The sequence below is a fragment of the Protopterus annectens genome, chromosome 8.part0 (genome assembly GCF_019279795.1).
Source record: "Protopterus annectens isolate FY-2018-M chromosome 8.part0, PAN1.0, whole genome shotgun sequence".
Lineage (NCBI taxonomy): Eukaryota > Metazoa > Chordata > Ceratodontiformes > Protopteridae > Protopterus > Protopterus annectens.
The window spans coordinates 156,838,800-156,859,133 of NC_056741.1; the positions used below are offsets into that span (position 1 = coordinate 156,838,800).

General features: G+C 39.1%; 1 protein-coding gene across 3 annotated transcripts in view; it reads right to left on the bottom strand.

The window, feature by feature from the left end:
• LOC122808685 (solute carrier family 2, facilitated glucose transporter member 1-like) overlaps window positions 1-20,334 on the bottom strand; it is a 621,069-nt gene that overhangs the window by 100,175 nt on the left and 500,560 nt on the right. The gene's annotated exons all lie outside the window — the stretch shown is intronic.

Sequence of the window (20,334 nt, forward strand, 5' to 3'; positions counted from 1 at the left end):
CAGATCTGCTCTGAGTTACAGCACAACGGCACAAAAATTGCAGAACCAACTGATATTGCCAACATCCTGGCAGATAGGTTCAGTGCTAACTTTACCCCCCCCTCACCCCCTAAAGGGCCCATATCTATACAGGAAGAATGCAGAGTCCCTGTAATCATAACTACACAGGTAAAAATTGCACTCTCTAAAGCCAAAGACACAGCATCCATGGGACTGGACAACATCCCAGGCTGCGTTTTACATGAACTTCAGAACGAACTGGCTCCCCACTTAAGCATCATGTTCAATAATAGCCTCGCATCAGGCTTTGTACCCACTGAATGGCGCACAGTAACAGTTATCCCACTCCACAAAGGGAGAGCCACCACTGATCCCGGGAACTATCGACCTATTAGCCTGACGAGCCCGGTCTGCAGGCCATGGAACGTATCATCATGGAACTCATAAACAAAGACATTGGTAACCTCCAAACTCCACCCAGTTTGGGTTTGTGAAAGGCAGATCATGCCTCCTGAACCTGATTGACTTCTTTGAGGCAGTCACCAAAGCTGTAGATGAGGGTAAGGTGGTTCACACAGCCTATCTTGACCTAACCAAGGCTTTCGACACCATCCCCCATTCTGGAATTATAGCTAAACTCACTAAACTAGGTATAAATCCCTATGTCACAAGATGGGTTGTGAACTGGCTCACTGACAGAACCCACACTGTAAAAGTTGCAGACTCCAAATCTGACCTCAAAGCAGTGACAAGTGGAGTACCACAGAGTTCCGTCCTGGGACCTCTCCTGTTTGGTATCTACTTCTCTGAAGTATACGTTAACACAAACGACCTCTGGCTAATGAAGTTCACAGATGACTGCAAACTAGGAGCCATAGTCAAGTCCCCAAATGATGTGGACATCCTACAGAAGGGCCTCGCTGAGTCAGATGCCTCGTGTAAGAGCCATGGCCTCAAGCTCAATGCCAAAATATGCAATGTCATCCCCTTTGGTAAAAACTCTGTACCCATGAACTACCACATAGGCAGCAATCTACTTAACACCGAATGTGTGATAAGAGACCTTGGGATCCAGGTGGACAGTAGTCTCTCCTTTGATAGTCACATCGCCACAGTAGTCAGGAAGTCCTTCTACATGGCACACATTATCATAAAAGGGTTCTCATCCAGGAAAAAAGAGGTCATTGTTTCCCTCTACTCGACACTCATTAGACCCATTATAGAGTACAATGCCCCTTTTGGAATGTACCTCACAAGACATCTACAGCAGCTGGAAAGGCCACAGAAGTACCTCACAAAGAGGATTACTGGCCTCAAACAAATGCCCTACACTGACCGCCTCAAAAAACTCCAGCTTTACTCTGTAGCATATCACCTACTCCGAGGTGATCTCTGCCTAACATATAAAGCTATGTCAAACTCAGAGCTGTTGGACATGTGCCACCTAAAGAAATCCCAATCCCTCCTAGCTACACGCTCTAGGTACCTAAACCTTGTCACCACAATAAACAGGACATGCTAGAGGGATAGATTCCTGTCCCAGAGACTTCACATACTCTGAAACTGGCTACCCATCTATGTCAAGAAAAGTTCTTCATTAGCACTCTTCAAGAAAAATCTTGATGAGTGGATGGGAAATAGGAAATACACCCCTGGGATCACTTCTGTGTCTCTGCTTGACAGTGGCACAAGAAAATAACTTTCTTGGGTGGCGTAAGCCAGGGAACCTTGTTGGCTAGGCTTACATAGGCCCTTGGGCCGATAGCCTAGTACCTACCTATGAACCTATGAACCTATATATCATTAGCACAGTGTGTGTGTGTGTGTGTGTGTGTGTGTGTGTGTGTGTGTGTGTGTGTGTGTGTGTGTGTGTGTGTGTGTGTGGTGAGGGGGTTATGAGGTAAAAAAACAATATTTTTAATTTTTGTTTGATTTTCAGTAGGATGTTGATTGACAAGTTGTGTTTGATCAATTGCATTTCAATATGGTAAAATTTTGATATATGGATATACATCTGTGTGTATGTGTGTATGTGTGTGTGTGCGTGTGTGTGTGTGTGTGTGTGTGTGTGTGTGTGTGTGTGTGTGTGTGTGTGTGTGTGTGTACACACACACACACACACACACACACACACACACACACACACACACACACACTCACGCAGAAGCATACATGGATGTAATACTAATATGAATATGTATTTATATATTCAGGCACTAAATTATATATATATATTTGTTTACAAACTTTATGAACCAATAAGTGGTCTGTTATTATAAAATATAGTACTGTAAAATCAACTATATTTTCACCTGTTGCTATACTACCTAGAATTAATATTGTATACCTCAGAACATGTGATCTGATCCATTTAAGGAACTGATAACATGTATTTATAGCTTCCATCAAATATGGCATATGCTGTGTTCATACCTACTAAAGTGAAATTTATTTCAGAAAGTAGGATAAATTAAGATGTAGAATGAATGTTTACTCTTAAACTAATATAAACCATGTTATTAATTAAAAATAAATTATATAAAACATTGATTTATTCACTCAAACTACATTTCTATTATTTTTAGATATTAAACAATTGATCAGAATTATTCACTCTATTCTATGGTAAGTTGAACAATGACTGTTGTTTTTATACCAGAACTATAATAAAGAATTCAGACCAGAAAACACTTTTAAATGAAACAGCTATTAAAAACAGCAGTCGTATGCTTAAATGTACAGTTAAATATTGCATAATTTAATTTTTAGACTATAGAATTTAAAGGTTTACTATCACATAATCAATTGCACTGTGTTCAAGTGTTAAAATGTCTGAACAACATGTTCAGAAATCAGAACACCAAACATAGTAAATGTTGAACGAAGCATTTCAGTAACGTCGAATGTCAAAATGTCGACTTTACTGAAACGCTCACATCCACTCAACATTTAAAAACACTTTTTTGCAGGGCAAGCCCCCCTGCACCCCCCATGTGGAGGGCTGTGCCCCCCACACCCCCCTACTTACATATACAAACTCCAAGCTCGCACTACAGTGAGGGAAAGGGTACATTTCCTGATCCCCACTATAGTGCAATCTGCACCACAATGTTGTACCTTACAACACCGAATGCTCACTATTATAAGATTTGACAATGTGGCACTCGCATTTACGGTTATGCTTAATTAGATTTGCACATATGTCGATCGCATGAAGTGTGATCAACTATGTGATAGTAAGCCAAATTTAAAGCATATTGTTAATTTCAGATGAGAGTTTAGAATACAGACACTGATGGCATACTTGGCAAGTAAGTGTATTCAATAAGTAGATAATGCACACAACATTAACTAGTTGTTTATTTCAAATGACTTAACTGTTTCAGTTTAATATCACAAGAATGATAGCCTTCAGCTTACAAATTCATCAACCAAGTTGTTTATCCAAGAAAGAAAGGAAATTAAATAAAGTTAAATACTTCCGGTACTGGAAGGTGTACAGTGACGTTGGTAATTGTTCTTCCATGCCCTACACTCCATCTTTGCAGATCATTTCATGAACGGGGAACCAAAGCTTAAATGTTTACATCTAAATGTATACAAGGTTGACTGTATTAAAATCAGGGAATCTGATTTAGTTTTCCTTTTTATCTTCATTATTTATTTACATTAAGGAGATGCGAGGCATCTACTATGAAAATATAATTGGCATGATGATTTCTGCTAAAGAACAATGTTAACACTCCTGGTTAGTGCACATATTTATTAGTTTATTTATTTATTTTTATTGCATTTGAGTACCAGGCTAGACTGACTGGGGGAAAAAAGCTTTTCAGTGGAGGCCTGAGAAAAAATCTCCAAGTGTACAAAAACGACAGCATGCAATCAAGATAAAATAACATATATACACGCTTTATAACACAATAGCTACAGTGTGGTTACCAAGTATGCATTAATATTCAGGATAGCTATTTCAGGTACAGAAATTGATTATACCCATGGAGTTTACATTTTGTTCAGAGTTGTGCGCGACTGAGTTAAACAATGAAGAACATAGTTGGTTTGCCTAGCAGTATATTCATAGTGGTGGAGAATCAGCTGAAGCTGAATTTGACTTTTGTGCAACTTGACTACAGGTGCGTGGAAATCTGATTAGGCAGAGATGTGTGAAATAGTGACTGCTGAGGGAGAAGGTTCTTTATTCATATTTATAATAGCATTCATACAATTAATTTCAATGCAGTAGTTACAATGTGATTATCAACTGTGCCTAGTATTATCAGATAAATAAATTAGTATAGTTTCACAGTGGTCTGCAGGTCAGTATATAGGAAATTGTGATTATTTTTCTTTCTGGATAAAGTTGTTTCATATTATGAAGTTTACATTCAGGTGCAAAGATTGTAACCCATGCCTTTTATATACAAGTACAGAGTTATTACAGCAAAGAGTGTTACATTGATTGTGTAGTAAAGTCATTTCACAGAATATTTATAGTGGAAATTGTCTGTTTTGGCAATTAGTGTACTGCTGTGTAAAAATATTTTGGATACTGATGAAGGACATGAAGTAGTAGAATGAAGGTATTTTGAGCAGTTGGTCAGAAAAGTAGGTATTAATGAAGCTGTATATAAATATAGGTAGAAACAGAAGAAATCTAGATGGAAGAAGAGAGTGTGGCAGATCACAGCCCAGAAAGGGAAAGTGCATAAAGCTACAGAAGTAGTGAATGAAGTGCACTTATCATGAGGATATGCAAAAGCATAGCTAGGAGTCAACTTGGCACTTTTTCAGTTGTTCTTTGAAAGACCAAGGATAGTTGATTTGTCTGAGGTACACAGAGATTGAGTTCCACTTTTTAGAGATGTAGTTTGAGTATAGTGAGTCCCCTGAAGAGTTATTTGATTTTGTCACTTTTAGTTGGTGCTTGTTTATGGACAATAGAAGTCTGTTGGTATTTTATTGAGGAATAATGCCTTTTAGCTAACTGAAAGGCACTAATAAATGCCATAGTTTACTTCAACAGAAGCTTAAGCTGCCAGAATGAAATATTTATTCTCGGTCTCTTTCAAAAGGAATAATATGAGTGTTTAATAATATGTTGTTTCTTTTGACAAAAATAGATGTTTTAAAGTCAGGCCAAAAGTTTAAATATTAAAAACTAGAGTCATGAATGCTACATTATGTAAATTATTTAAAGTAATATTGTAAGTCATAATGTATAAACTTTAAATACCTAAATTCAAAATAAATGAACTGTTATAAAATTATTAATTAAACAAATTCTATTTATTTGAATAAATTACAGTAATCTAAATGATCCATAATTATTAATCCATTTGTTTACTTTTGTTTAAAAGATTGTCAGGTACTTACCTCAAAAATGTGTTACTATATTTGGTACTGCATCTAAAATGCCCCTTAAAGAACAAATGCACATGTGATAGACAATATCACTAAACAAGATGCTGATTCATTCCAACTTATGATGATATTAATAGAATTTAAAATGAATGAAAAACAAGCTGTTTGTCCATTTGTTTTTATATGTAATTATTCTAACCTTTCTTCTCTACTTGATTCTCCATGCTGGCTGTAGATTATTTCATAACATTAGAATGTTTCAGAATATTATCATTCCAAAGAAAGGTAACGGTATCTTTCAAAAAGTTCTAAGTTTTTTGTCTCTCACTGAAAAAATATGTTGATCCTAGCTGGAAACAAAACATGGACTTTTATGAAAGGTAGATACTGTTTTCTCTATTTAACCACTTTAGTAGAATAGTCATTGCCAAATCTTATTGACTTTCCTTTAATTATGGGTGGATGATTAGACAAAGCTGTCCTCACAATAAGGCCTGTGTCAATGATGAAAATGAATTTGACAGAAATAGAATTGGTTGGAGCTCTTTTTTGTAGAATTATTCAATAAATTTCTATATAGTCTCACTATACCATGACAGATGTCTTTAGGGAAGTTTAAAAATTTGGGGAGCCACAGTGGAAGGAAATTAATCATGCTATTTCCTTCCAACTTTTCTGGAATGGTGTAAATTCTACTTTAATCTTCTTCTTTCTCTATTCTCATGAAAATAAATTTTCTTTAAGCGACAGTTGTTTTTGTTTAAATACAAATTTAGTTTGTGACTCTTCTTCAGTGAATCTTTCTTCAATACCATTTAGGGCTGCTTCTGTACCATTTATCTGACAACTGTGCTGATTTATAATTTCCTTAAGGAGCTTAATTTGTTTACTACAATTTTTGACATAGTCCATTTCAGTATTCAGTTTATTCCTTTTTAATTACAGTACTTAAAAACTGGTAACTAGAGATAAATTTCCTGCATAGAAGTTTCCTGTTCTGATGTCTTGGAATGTCTCATTATAGCTGAAATCCCACATGTATGTATTTCCATGGCCGGCCTTAGGCATAGGCGAACTAGGCAACCGCCTAGGGCACCGTAAAGGTCAGCCTCTTAAAGGGCACAGTTTTTATTTATGAGTGTATTTATTTTAATTAAGAAAGTGTGCGCTCTTCTCTGCGCCCTGTTAAAGTGTAACCGGAAGCCAAAACCATGGGGGAGGGGGGGTGTACTCTCTCCCACTTACAGCTGCAGGTTGGCCAGGACAGTTTAAAAAAATAAATAAATAAAATAAATAAATAAATAAATAAAAACGTTACTTCATAGTATGAGAGTCTGCTTTAAGGAGGGACATGAATGTGCATGCGTGTTTACTCTGTGGAAGCAAACTGCTGTAGTGTGACTCCACCGTGTTTTTCCAGCCAGAGTGGGATACTGAAGTTACCTTACAAAAAAACTTTTGAAGTGGTGGTCATTGTCATTTTAATGTCACATTCTACATTATATGGGAGTGCTCCAAGCACTACTTGGGAAAGTTATGGCTGCTCCAAGCAGTACTCGGGGAAGTTAGGGTTACTGAGTCATGCAGATGCAGTTATTGCTAGGCTAAGTTACTGTCAGTAGCCCAGATCCAGCAGCTACGGAGTACAGAATGTTGTTCCCTTATAAATAAAAAACATGTTTACAACCTAAATGCATCATGCGTGTTGATTTGGTAGCTGCGAAATGCCTCCTACTTTATCTCAACGTCTACTTTATCTCAAAACTTTAGTCTGCGCATTCTGCATCTGGCAATTTGTGGAGAAAAGGGGGTTGATTACACTTAATGGCAATTGTTATATTTGCAGAGTTGTTTTACTTTTGAAAACACATGCCAAGCCAAATTCATATTCTCTTAATGTGTGGCTGTTGCCCTTGATTGCTTTATGGTTTTGGATCTGATTCTGGAAGTAAGACATTAAGAGCTATCACACTGACCCCGAAGAACAAACTGTGCCGAGAGGTAATAAATACTGTTACATGTTTATGAGTCTGTATATTGCTTGGGGAATACATATTTGATTAGTTGGTGTGTAAATGATGCATATGATAACTTAGTTGGAGCTGTCAGCACAGCTACAGAATGAACATAACATGCAAAGTGATGAGAATTTTACCAAATGCTGTAAAGACTACCACCGGGTGCATTTTCGGAATTAATTTTTCACTCACTTGTAAATGCTTTACTAATGTTTTACAGAACCAAAGGCATGTTAGTAAGCAATTGTATAGCATTAATTTGGATCAGTTATGGAGAAGGAGCTGCCTAAAACAAAGGCAAACAATGTCTTGTAAGTTATTGTTTTTATGCACTTAAAATAGAAACAGTACATTGTAGCAATCATATTTTTATTAATTGTATTTTCCCTTGTAAGATACAGCGAATTGCAAAAGTTATGTTTGCAGTATGTTGACCTGATGTACATTTTTGCAACCTGTTGAAGTAGGAACTGTTGCACCTCTCAACTGTACAGATTTTCACAGAATGTCCAAAGCTTTGCCTCATATTTTTGGGCTGCTCCTCAAAAAACAATTGGTTTTCCGGCAAATCATTGAGGACTGAAGTCAGGAAATAATGAGAGAGGTTTGAGTTACAGACTTCATACTCTTCAGAAAATTCATACTAATGCAAAATCTGTTATTCTATTAACTTTCTAAGTTTGTAAGAACAATATTTATAAATTGTCCCAATTTCGGGGCTTTGTCCCCTCATTATATATGGCTTTGTCCAGATTTTTTGGTCTTAGAGGTTGAGAGGTTTGCATGGAGTTTGGTATTGCACCTTATCCCAGACAACTGTTGCATTGTACTTTTTTCTTATGTAGAGATGAAATACTTTTGCTTGCCGAAATTTTTAGAGCTGTAACCTGCCCCATATGACATGATAGGCGGCATCCCTTGGAAACAGAGCATTTATTTGTTTTATTTTTTGACAGAGCATGATTCTGTGGTATCTAGACATCACAACATTAGTTACAGGTTGCCTGTATTTCCAAGCTAACTGCAGCCACAGGAGATCTATGCTCCCTGTAAAGATGTACTGCCAACTAGATATTGTAGATGACCTACTTTAATCCAAGGCTGACTGTATAAAGTGTTGTAGTATTGGAGCCACTGCGTAAATGTCTTCACATCTGCATAAAAACAATATTTTTATCACCTAAAATGCTTTGCTGTTGTATAATGAGGTCTGGCTAGTGCCCCACATGTAGTCATTCAGTAAGTGTGAACACAGAGAAAAGAAGCAAAATTACCAGACAGACTGTGCTTCACAGAATAAACTATGACTTCATAGAGATGTGAAGAGCTAAAATGTGTTGGTGTTAATGGCAGACAGCCTGGTGAGATGCAGGAGCATATCCATTTTTCAGTCTGGTGACATTTAAGTTTTTTAAAGTACTTTCCATGTTTTTCTGTTTTTAGTGCTAGAGGAATGGAGTTCTACATTTTTGAAATTTTGTTTGAGTATATGGAGTCTCCTGCAGAATTTAAGATTTCTTTATGGCGAGCAGAGATTTGTCTTGTAAGGGAAAAGTGTTGTATGATATTTTTTATGGTAGGACAGTTGTCTGGCTTGTGCAGTATTTTGTGTACGTCAGTAAAATGTGATAAAGATAGGTAGTCAAGTAGTTCTAGCTGGATAAGTTCTCTGAGTGCTAGACAGTTATGTGACTGACAGTAATAGTTTATTTAGGTGTTTTATAGAAAACACTAAAAATTTTAAAGCAATGGCAACGTGTCATCATCCCACATCATCAAAGCCATTTCAGAAACTTATGTTTGTAATGCTTACTTGAAACCACTCAAATGAGCATTCTCAAAGTCACAAAGGTAGCAAGCTCCAGAAGTAAGGGGCTTAATAGTAGAAAATAAGACCTAATGTTTCAGTGTTGATTTATAAAGCAGAGTGTAATGTACAGTGTGTGTGTGTGTGTGTGTGTGTGTGTGTGTGTGTGTGTGTGTGTGTGTGTGTGTGTGTGTGTGTGTGTGTGTGTGCAGAGCCGGTGTTAGCATTTTGGGGGCCCCCAGCAGATGTCAAGTTGGGGTCCCCCTGAGCACTTTACGTCTACGTATCACCTTGTCACTGCCACTCTTCCTAAGCAACATTTTAGTTCCTACTGCAAACTTTTAGGAGTAGTACACACAAACCGACCTGTAGCTACAATACTCTTACAGTATGACAAGCCTGTGTAACACACTATGTTGGAGCATCTCACAAAGGGATATTTACAGTTACTGGCATTTTGTTGCAACAATGATACACTGCAGCAGTTTTATGTAAAGGTCTGGACTTGGGTAAAATGGCACCCTAGACCTACTGTTTCAGCACCCCCTCCCCCCACACACACACTCACAGCCTCCAGTCCTCCCCTGTTTTTCCTCCATCTTGGGCTCCCCATACAATGCACACTACTTTTTTCTTCCTTTTCTTTCATTTTGCCTTACTCTTCAGCTTTTTCAAGAAGCCATAAACCCCTATATGCTCTGATGTGCATTTTAAAGATTTTTTTTTTCTTTTTACACAATCTTTTCAATCAGTGATGACTTGAACAGAAATTATGATCGAGGAAAGAAATTGTGTTGCTGTATAGCTTTAGTTTTCCTTGCATCCTGTCAACACACCTTTTCTGACCAAGACAGCACAGTAATAACCATTTAGGAAATAATCAAATAAGCCAGGGCCCAAGAAGCCATTGGGTTATAGATGTTCTGGGGTGTATTTTACAGCATTTTTCCAGCCTTTTAATATAGTGGTGACATAAATAAAAAACATGAGTAAGAAAAGAATTTCAGTCTTTTATTTTTTTTCTTTCAAGAAAGACATATGTTGTACCCAAGACTTAATGTTCAAAGATGACAAAATTGTAGCAACAATAAACTAAGACGCTAGTTGTTATCTGGATACAAAAGTCATATCTGGGAAATGCCTGCCTCCCTACCCCACCCCCCCACCCAAAAAAAAAAGAGAAAGACTGCCTAAGCATTGCTCTGGTGTTTGGCTGGGATGAAAGCAGAGGTTCAAACTGCCAATCATGTATTTCAACTCACTGCAGGCATACATATACATAGCATGCCTCCTCATCCTCAACCCAAACTGTCAAAGGCAGCTACTTGCATGCATTCCTGAAGTGTGATTGTGAGGAAAGTGAAACAATGACTGCAGTAATGTATTCTACTTTGTTGTTCCTAGACAGTACCCTGTCCCTACACAAACCATCGTAACCTTCTTTGTACACCTCTGAGGTCTATGAGAAAAGTAAAAGAAAATAATGACCATACAGTCCTGAGCCCAGACACAAGCTATAATGACCTCATGGACACACCTCTAAGGTTTGAATGTGATGAAAATTAAAGAAGTAATAGCCACACAACCGCCCCCCACACACACACACACACAACCTACAGCAGCTTCCTGTACACACATATCCAAGCAGGGCTGCTATTAGCATGGCTGCAGTTGAGGGCAGAGGCCATTATCAGCTTTATCCTAACAGGGTCATATCACAGCCTGTTCAGGTTAAACATCATAATCAGAAAATTAATACATTGTTTCTCTCACTTTTCTCCAACCAGCAACAACTTTTGTGGGGCCCCTACAAAGTCAAGGATGATTAAGTGTGCCCCCCCGTATCCATTTATATAATCTGGGGAGTGGGGGGGGGGCAGATTCTTAGACAATATAAGTGTCTAAATGTTCTGTGACATACTTTATGCCTCACTTTTGAAATATAATTACTTGTTAGCTACATTTTTTTACTGATACCCAGAAGAATAATGTATGTGTCCTGGCATTAATGGGTGTGTGCACACAGATAAAAATAACTGATACTATTTACACATGCACACACACACGCACACGCACACACGCACAGACACACACACACACACACGCACGCACGCACACACACACACACACACACACACACACACACACACACACACACACACACACACACACACACACACACACACACACACACACACACATACACACACACACACACACCATAGCAATACTAGTTTTGTGCCACTGGTACTGGCACACCATATCAGTGACTGCTACGTAGCAGTTAACAAACAGTAGCAGGTACAAGTCACTTTTATTTATTTCAATGAGGAGTAATGCAAACCTGTCACTGTTGCTGATTTCACAGACCTTCCCTGATTTTGCTCATACTTTTGCAATGTCCTTCATAAAAATTTTGATTTGCTTGTGAATCTTTCAGGACTGCAAACACCCAATAAATCCAGATATCTGAGTTTTATACTTGAGCATAAAAATGCATATCGATGCAAAATATGTTATTCTATTAACTTTTTAATTGAATTAGAGTAATATTTAAAACATGTTCCTGATTTTGAGTCTTTATTCTGGTATTGTCTGTATTGCACTGAACTCTTCATCAAAGACGTTGTGAGTTACCTGCTCTTCTGCCAGTATTTATAAAACTCCCTGTATGAGAAAACCATCCCTAAAGATCAGAAGCATCAGCTGTTCTTAAACTCCAAAGTATGCATTGAGATCAGTCACGCTGGGCTGATGATCTGTCTAGTGCTCACCTTGACTATGTTCATTACCAGCTTTATTCTAACAGAGTCATATCACAGCCCTGTTCAGGTTAAACAGCCTAATCAGGGAATTAATAAATGTTTTCCTCTTCATTCATCAGCCACAGCTTTTGTGGGGCCCCCATGTAGTCAATGGAATTATGAAAGCTGTTGCTTGATAAAACACCGTTACTATAACCAGCGATATCTTTGAATTTTAAAGGAGATATAAATAAGAGTTATTGCCCACCTGGTTTGTTAAATATGCAAGATTCCTGTACTAGCTTTTGTTGTTTTGACAGACATGTTACAAAATATCAAAATAAGATAACTTGTAGTGGTTGGGGGGCCCCCAGTGACCGCAGGGATCGCTGGTGCCTAAAGCTGGCTATGTGTGTGTGTGTGTGTGTGTGTGTGTGTGTGTGTGTGTGTGTGTGTGTGTGTGTGGTTAAAATGTTCTGAAGTGAGTAGTTTGTCATTATTGGGTTATACATTTTGTTCCATTGCTTACTGGAAAAATGTTCAAAACTATAAATGTAAAACACACTAACAAGTGGTGCTGTGTTATACAAGGAATATAATTTAATACAATCAGGAAGGTGAATCAAAGAACACATACATGTATGCATGGCAATAAAAATGTGTCCAAGGGACCTATGGTTTGAAAATAGCCCTCTCCACTGGTCATGTGCATTTTATTTGAATGTGGGTTTTATGCTGTTTCAATGAATGTGAGTTTCAGTGGCAGAGAAGTTTACTGCTCATGCCGAGTCTTTTTGTTGTGACTGTATTGTTTAGCAAATGGCTATCGGTGTTTGTGCATTTTATTTCAATATCTGTAATCATTGCAGAAGTAAATAAGAAAACAGTATTCACACTGATAGGTTTGAACAGTGTTCATGGTAACTGGGGAGAAATAGCCAATTAATAGAACACTGGAATGGCTGGGGAGGAGACTGCTCAACTCGGGGGGGGGGGCACAATCTATTTCACTGCCTAGGGCCCCATTTGACTATAATCTGGCTATGCTAATAATTTAAAGTATGAGGATAGTTGACATGGCCCCTTTAAATCCCGAAAAAATACTCACTGGTGGCAGCGTCTCCTCCTTTAAGGAGGACCATAAGTGCTTCACATGCACGCATGCTGACATGAGTAGTAGGTTGTGAAAAATTACTGTTTTCAGAAGTGTGTCTAGGTCCATAAAGGTTTGGGAACCACTGCTCTACACCAACTAGCAGACTGCTGACAGAAATGAGTTTGAGTTTCAGTGCATTTTCAGGGTATTAAGAGATTCAGTGCATTTTCAAGGGATTATGAGTTTTAGTTCATTTTCATGAAATTGTGAGCTTCAAATGTAGAAAGTTTACTGGTTCTCATGCTAAGTCAGTTTTCAGTGTAAAACTAACTGTTTTGTTTATCAAATGATACACTGTGCTGCAGAATTTGAAGGCAGTGTTAGTAGCATCATTGTCTTTGATGCAGAAAGCTATGTATTCTGCTTCCACACCATGTAGATGGAGTATTGATATTGCAGTGCCCATTTGATTGCTGATTATTTGGTGCATTATAAGTGTGGATAAGGGTTCTACACTCCTAAGTATGTCGTCCTTTGTATGAGATGCCTAGCAGCTATGAACTTGTTGTCAGTTTTAGTCATTTCCTATTGCAATATTACCAGTTTACCAAATTTTTATGTAATATAGGCAATTAATTTTTCAAGGGCAACAGGCACTGAATTTGTAGATGAAACATTGAGATGTAAAGTTGTTTGCCAATCGCAATCTCTTCATTAGTTACAGATTTCTTTAATGTGGAATTGTTCAGATGATTTCTCTTTTGCAGAGATTGTTTGTATTGAGTGATATTGGTGGATTGTAATGACAGAAGTTTGAGTGGCCTTTTATGGTTGAAATTTTCTGAAATGGGTAGTTTTGTCATTATTGGTTTATACATTTTTTTTTCTTTGCTTATTAAAAGAATGCTTAAAACTACAAAATTAAAACGTTCTAACAAGTGGTGCTATATTATATAGGGAAAATACTTTAATGCAATTTAATGCAATCAGGAAGTTGAATAAAAAAAAAAATACATGTATGCATGGCCGTAAAAATGTGTGCAAGGAGTCTGATTTGAAAACAGCCCAAATGTAAACTTAATCCTCCACTGACCAGATGCATTTTCTATAAATATGGGTTTTCATGCAGTTTCAGTGGAAGAGAATTTTATCATTCATGCTAAACCTGTTTTCATTGTGAGATTGTATTGTTTAGCAAATGGCTATCTGTGTTTGTGCTATTCTATCTTAAGCTTCTGTACACAGGGAGGAGAGAGGTTGCTATTCTACTGTCCTGAGCTGTAAGGCTTGCTCGCCTACCCCAGAGTAAATTAAACTGTTTAGATTAACCTAAGCAACCCTTTAACCCAAAGCACATGGGCTTCTATTTTCTGAAGACATGACATTTATAGTAAAGTATGTGTGAAGGAGAAACAGATTAAAGCAGGTTAGTTAGCATTGTCGCCTCACAGCAAGAGGTTCTCCGGTTCGATCCTCAGCTGGGGTGCCTTCTGTGTGCAGTCTGCATGTCCTCCCTGTGGTTGCGTGGGTTTTCTCCGGGTGCTCTGGTTTCCTCCCACATCCCAAAGACATGCTGTAGGTGGATTGGACACTCCAAATTGGCCCTAGGTGTGAGCATGTGTGTGTGTGCCTTCTGTGGAAGGTTGGGTGCCGGGCTGGAAACTCGACACCGTAAAACTCCACTGCCAATCAAGAGCGGACAGGTGATCCGCTGTGGTGACCCCTAACCAGGAAAAGCTGAAAGAAGAAGAAGAAGAATTAAGGGAAATTTCTACCTTCACTTGCAGTTTAAACTACATTACAAGGTATCCTTTCTTGTATGCATTTAATTAAAAGAAATGACAGCACTGGCTTTCTTGGGGAGTGAATGACTGGAATGGCTTTTTTGGGGAGTGACCTACCTGTGGGCATGGCTTGTAGGGGTGTTTCATGAGTATGGTGTGGGTAGGGCTTAAGGGGCACCTGAGCAATACTTTGCCTAGGGCGCCATATCAGCTAAGGCCGACCCTGTGTAATTCAACAGGAATTTCTTATAATAATCCACTTGTTTTTATATCTGAAGGTGGTGTGAAAAATACTCTTGATAGTTGTTGACTGGCTTCAAATGAATCTCTGGAATTTATAAAATTCTGTCAGAACTACACAGATCTGCAGAGTACTTTACATAAACTGCTGTCAGCCATCTTGATTATATCCTCATGCGTACTGCTTTCTTAGGTGTTGTAAAACATTTGTCACTATCCCCATATAAGCATTTTAGATGAGCTCTTTCAACTCAGTCTGAACATTTATGTAGTTCAACTGGTGAATTATCGACTGAGCAGGAGAACAGAAAAATAAGAACAACAGGGATTTTTTTCTAAGCCAACTGAATTGTGTAGTGAAGCCCCTCAGGGTTCAGTATTAGGATTACCCTCATTTTGTTATTTTCTCATACATAACTAAATGAAGTGAATTGTGTTTATCAAAATTTGCTGATGACCGCAAACTCTCCTAAATCAGTAAAAGTACTTCAACAAAGTTTAAACTGTCACACTCTCAGTGCTGATAAACCTCAAACTCAAGGAATAATATAACATATTGCAAAATAAACATAGAGACACTAAGGTTTAGGAATCCCTCTAAACTATAAGTTCATAGGTTCATAGGTAAGTAATAGGCTATCTGCCCGAGGGCATCTATAAGCCTAGCCAGAATGTGTTAGCTTTCACAGCCCCACTTAGATTAGTTCCTTGTGCCTCTGTCCAGCAGAGCCATTAGTTCCCTGTGCCTCTGTCCAGCAGAGCCACTGCAGTGATCCCCAGGGTAAATTTTCTGTTTCCCATCCATTCGTCAAGGTTTCTCTTGAAGAGTGCTAGTGAGGGGCTCTGCCTAATGTAGATTGGAATCCTGTTCCAAAGCATGGGGAGTCTCTGTGACAGGAATCTATCCCTCTAGCACGTCCTATTTATTGTTGTGGTGAGGTTTAGATCCCTAGAGCGTGTGGCTCTTGGGGATTTGTTTTTTTTTAGGTGGAGCATGTCCATCAATTCTGGTTGGACATGGCCTTGTATGAGAGGCAGAGATCACCTCTGAATAAGTGGTATGCAACCAAGTACAGCTGGAGTTTCTTCAGTCGGGCTGCATAGGGCATCTGTTTGAGGCCAGTAATCCTCTTGGTGAGGTACTTCTGTGGTCTTTCCAGCTGTTGCAGGTGTCTTGTAAGGTACATCCCAAATGGGGCATTGTACTCTATGATGGGTCTAATGAGTGATGAGTAGAGGGGCACAATAACCTCTTTTGTCCTATATGTGAACCCTTTTGTGATTAGGTGGGCAACATAGAAGGATTTTCTAACCACCTTGGCAATATGATTATCAAAGTAGAGATTACAGTCTACTTGGGTCCCCAGATCCCTTATTACATTTTCTGTATTTAGGGGACTACCACGTATCTGGTAGGTCACGGGTACTTTGTTTTTTCCAAAGGGGATGACTATGCACTTTTTGGCATTTAGCTTGAGGCCATGATTTTGACACCAGGTATCCGTCTCAATAAGACCCTTCTGGAGGATGTCTGTATCAGCTGGAGAGTCAGTTATGGCCCCCAGTTTGCAGTTGTCTGTGAACTTGGTCAGCCATAGTCCTCCTGTGTTTGCCTGTACCTCTGAGAAGTATATACCAAACAGGAGGGGTCCCAGGACTGAGCCCTAAGGAACGCCACTTGTAACCGGTTTAGAGTCAGACCTAAAGCCTGCAACTCTCACTGTGTGGGTTCTATCCATGAGCCAACTGGCAACCCACCTCGTGACATAGGGTTTTATGTTCAGGCTGGTGAGCTTGTCTATAATACCAGAATGGGGAATGGTGTTGAAAGCCTTTGCAAGGTCTAGGTAGGCTGTGTGGACCTCCTTTCTCTCATCTAAAGCCTTGGCAACTGTCTCAAAGAAGTCCACCAGGTTTAGGAGGAATGATCTGCCCTTAACAAAGCCAAATTGGGTAGGGTCCAATGTTTGGAGGTTCCCAATGTCTCTGTTAATAAGTTCCATGATGATGTGCTCCATAGCCTTGCAGACCAGGCTAGTCAGGCTTATAGGGCAATAGTTCCCGGGGTCCGTTGTGGCTCCACCTTTGTGGAGTGGGATAACTGTAGCTGCACGCCACTCTATGAGCAAGTAGCCTGTAGAGAGGTTGAGTTTGGACAGTGTGTTTAGGTGAGGCGTTAGTTCATTTTGGAACTCGTGTAAGACACAGCCTAGGACACCATTCAGTCCCATTGAAGCTGCATTTTTGGCTTTGGATAGGGCTGTTTTAACCTGTGTGTCAGTGATTGCTGGGGCTCTACATTCTTCTAGTATGGTTATGAGCCCTTTAGGGGGTGAGGGGGTGAGAGGGGGGTGAAGTTTGCACTAAACCTGTCTGCCGGAATATTGGCAATATCAGTCAGTTCAGTGTATTTTGTGCCATTCTGCACTAACTCAGAGTAGATCTGAGAGTTTCCACTTAGGTTCTTGACATAGCTAAAGAACGCTTTGTGGTTATCTTTGGAGTCCTTGGCAATTTTTCTTTTGAAGCTAGCCTTAGATGATTTTATGAGGGGATCGTAGTTTCTTGCTGATACTGATCAGGGATGTCTTTCCTTCTTGGGATTTTACTCTTTTCTGTACTAGTTTCCTCCTTCTGTTGTATAGCTTGTTTATGGCAGGGGTCCACCAGACTGGTTTCCTTTGCTTGGAGGAGTGAGTCTTGGTTTTGCTTGGGATAGCACAACCCATACATTCTTGCAAGGTGCTCATAGATTGCCTTTGTAAAGTATTCAGCAGCTTGGACAGCTTTGTTCTTTAGCATGGGGGCTGTAAACCTTTCCACCTCAGTCTTAAGTAACATGCAGTTTGCTTTTGAAAAGTTTTTCACAGTGGTTTCCTTGATTGGGTGGGGGCGAAATGTGGATATCCAGAGTGATTAGTCTATGGTCTGATCTAACCAGTGAGGGGTTGACCTCCGGTGTAGAACACCATACTCCCATGTTGGTAATGACCAGGTCCAATATGTTGTCACCTCTGGTGGGGGTGTTGACCAATTGATCCAGGGCATTCGTGTTTATAAAGTCTAGGAAGCACTGGGCAAGGGAGTTAGTACTTGAGTAATTCTCCCAGTTAATGTTTGGGTAATTGAATGGGGGTCCTGGGTCATGCTGGGTGATCTGTAGCAAGCTACAATTTGAATTGCAGTTTTGCCCATTGTTAGTTGCACATGGATGATCTCTGAGGCATTGTGCTGTGCCACTAACTTGGAGGTGTGGGTATCCTTGATGAATATGGATACACCCCCGCCTTTTGTGTTTCGGTCCGGATTCTGTGGCCAGAAAGTATGGAATGAGTTATAGCCTGGTAGTGCTGGGGTGCTCTTTGGAGCCTTAAACCAGGTTTCTGTTACTGCACAGATATCAATGTTCTCCATACTGAGGAGTGCCTCGAGTACATGCATTTTGAGGTTTAGACTTCTGGCATTGAGTAGCATTACCCTCAGTTTTTGGTTACTTGTGCTATTTACAGTGGTGGGTTTGTCTTTTGAGCCTTGCCTAAAAAAAGGCACTATGGGGGAAAGCCTATGGGTGACAGGTTCAAGCCATCTCTTACAAAGCAACATGGCTTGTCGAGCATGTCATCCCAGGTGGACAGATACTGGATCCCCTTTGAATGACACCAGAAACTTAGCCAATTGTTGAAATTGATAATTTTTTTCTTTATACTGTGCCATCATTCTTCGTGAGGGCAGGATGCTACTCAGGGTCAGGGTCATACCGGCCTGGGTCTCTTTTCATGTAGTCCTGAGAGGTACGTCTCAGGTCATTCACACCAACATGGACAATGAGAGAGTCATATTTGTACTTGTTCTGGAGTGATCTGAGTGCTTGTGTTATGTGGCAGATCCTGGCACCCAACAGGAAAGCTTTGATCAACATTTTTGATTGGTGCGCTGCAACCAAAGTTGGTATGCAGAACACTTTGTACTTAAAAGGCACACCAGAAGACTACAAGATGTTATTGTACCCATAGCAAGTCTTTGATCAGGCCAGTTGGGTAAAATATTTCAGCATTTTTCAACTTAAAAGCAAACTATATGAGTCAGCTCAATAATGTTCAGGGATTCTTCACAAAAATATAGAGAGATTAGGAAATCTGATTTACAGTAACAAACAAGAAACATCTTTTTCCTCTGTGTCATACAAAATACTTGGAGTAGAGCTGTGTTTTGTATATAGAGCCATGTCTCTCCCAGTTGTAGTTGAAAACTTGTGCCTTGAATGTACAGTGAACAAAACTTACACAAGCTCTGTAACCTATTACTTAAAATTGTCATAATTAACATAACAAGTCAGATTCATAATCCAATGACCATCAAAACTGTTAAGGTTACAGCTTACATTAAACCTAAGAATATCACTTACAGCAATGAAAATTAGCATGGATAAATAAGTGCTCAGCCAACAGACAATACACAAAATAAATGCAGTCAAATTCCTTAAATACCACACGGTTTAAGACTGGCAACAAGACTTGTGACAATCTATGGACTCGTGCAGTGTGTATCACCTCTCAGAATCCAATCTCACTCTTGTTCTTTAGATTCATAAGGGGAGAAAGGAAAAAAAAAAAAAGAAATCTATACTACCCAAAATGGTAAATCAGAATGAAAGCTATGTGGCAGCAAGCGGACTTGACACGGCTCAAGTTATTGCTGTAGAATGAGCACAAACACACAAGTAAATATTAAGAACCACCTTTATTTAGAAAACAAAAAAAAAAACATTTTTTTTGTTTTCTAAATAAAAGTGGCTCTTAATATTTACTTGTGTGTTCGTGCTCATTTTACAGCAATAACTTGAGCCGTGTTAAGTCCGCTTGCTGCCACTTCCTTCTTTTTCCTGGTTTGTGGTGTTTGTTTTGCTTTATAGAATGAAAGCTATGTTAGGCTAACAACTTTGCATGAGTGCGTGTGGCAAAAAAACAGTGTGAAAGCCATTGCATAAATGAAGGATTTCTCAGAAACTTGAGGGAGAAGAATGAATTATGTAGGTAAGCACAGTTAGAGTGTGAGGTTGGGGTTATAGAAAGTAGGAGGAACAGGCAGAGTTTGCACAGGAAGTGACCTTAAAGGTCTGCTTTTGCTAGACCACTGACTCTTTATTTTGTGTATGCTGTGGAGTTAGAATAAAGTAACTGCTGTCTTACTGGTGTGGTTTAGTTTTCTGAAGTACAGCAACTGAAACTAAGATCACAATTTACACACAGCGTGCATGTGTGTGTGTGTGTGTGTGTGTGTG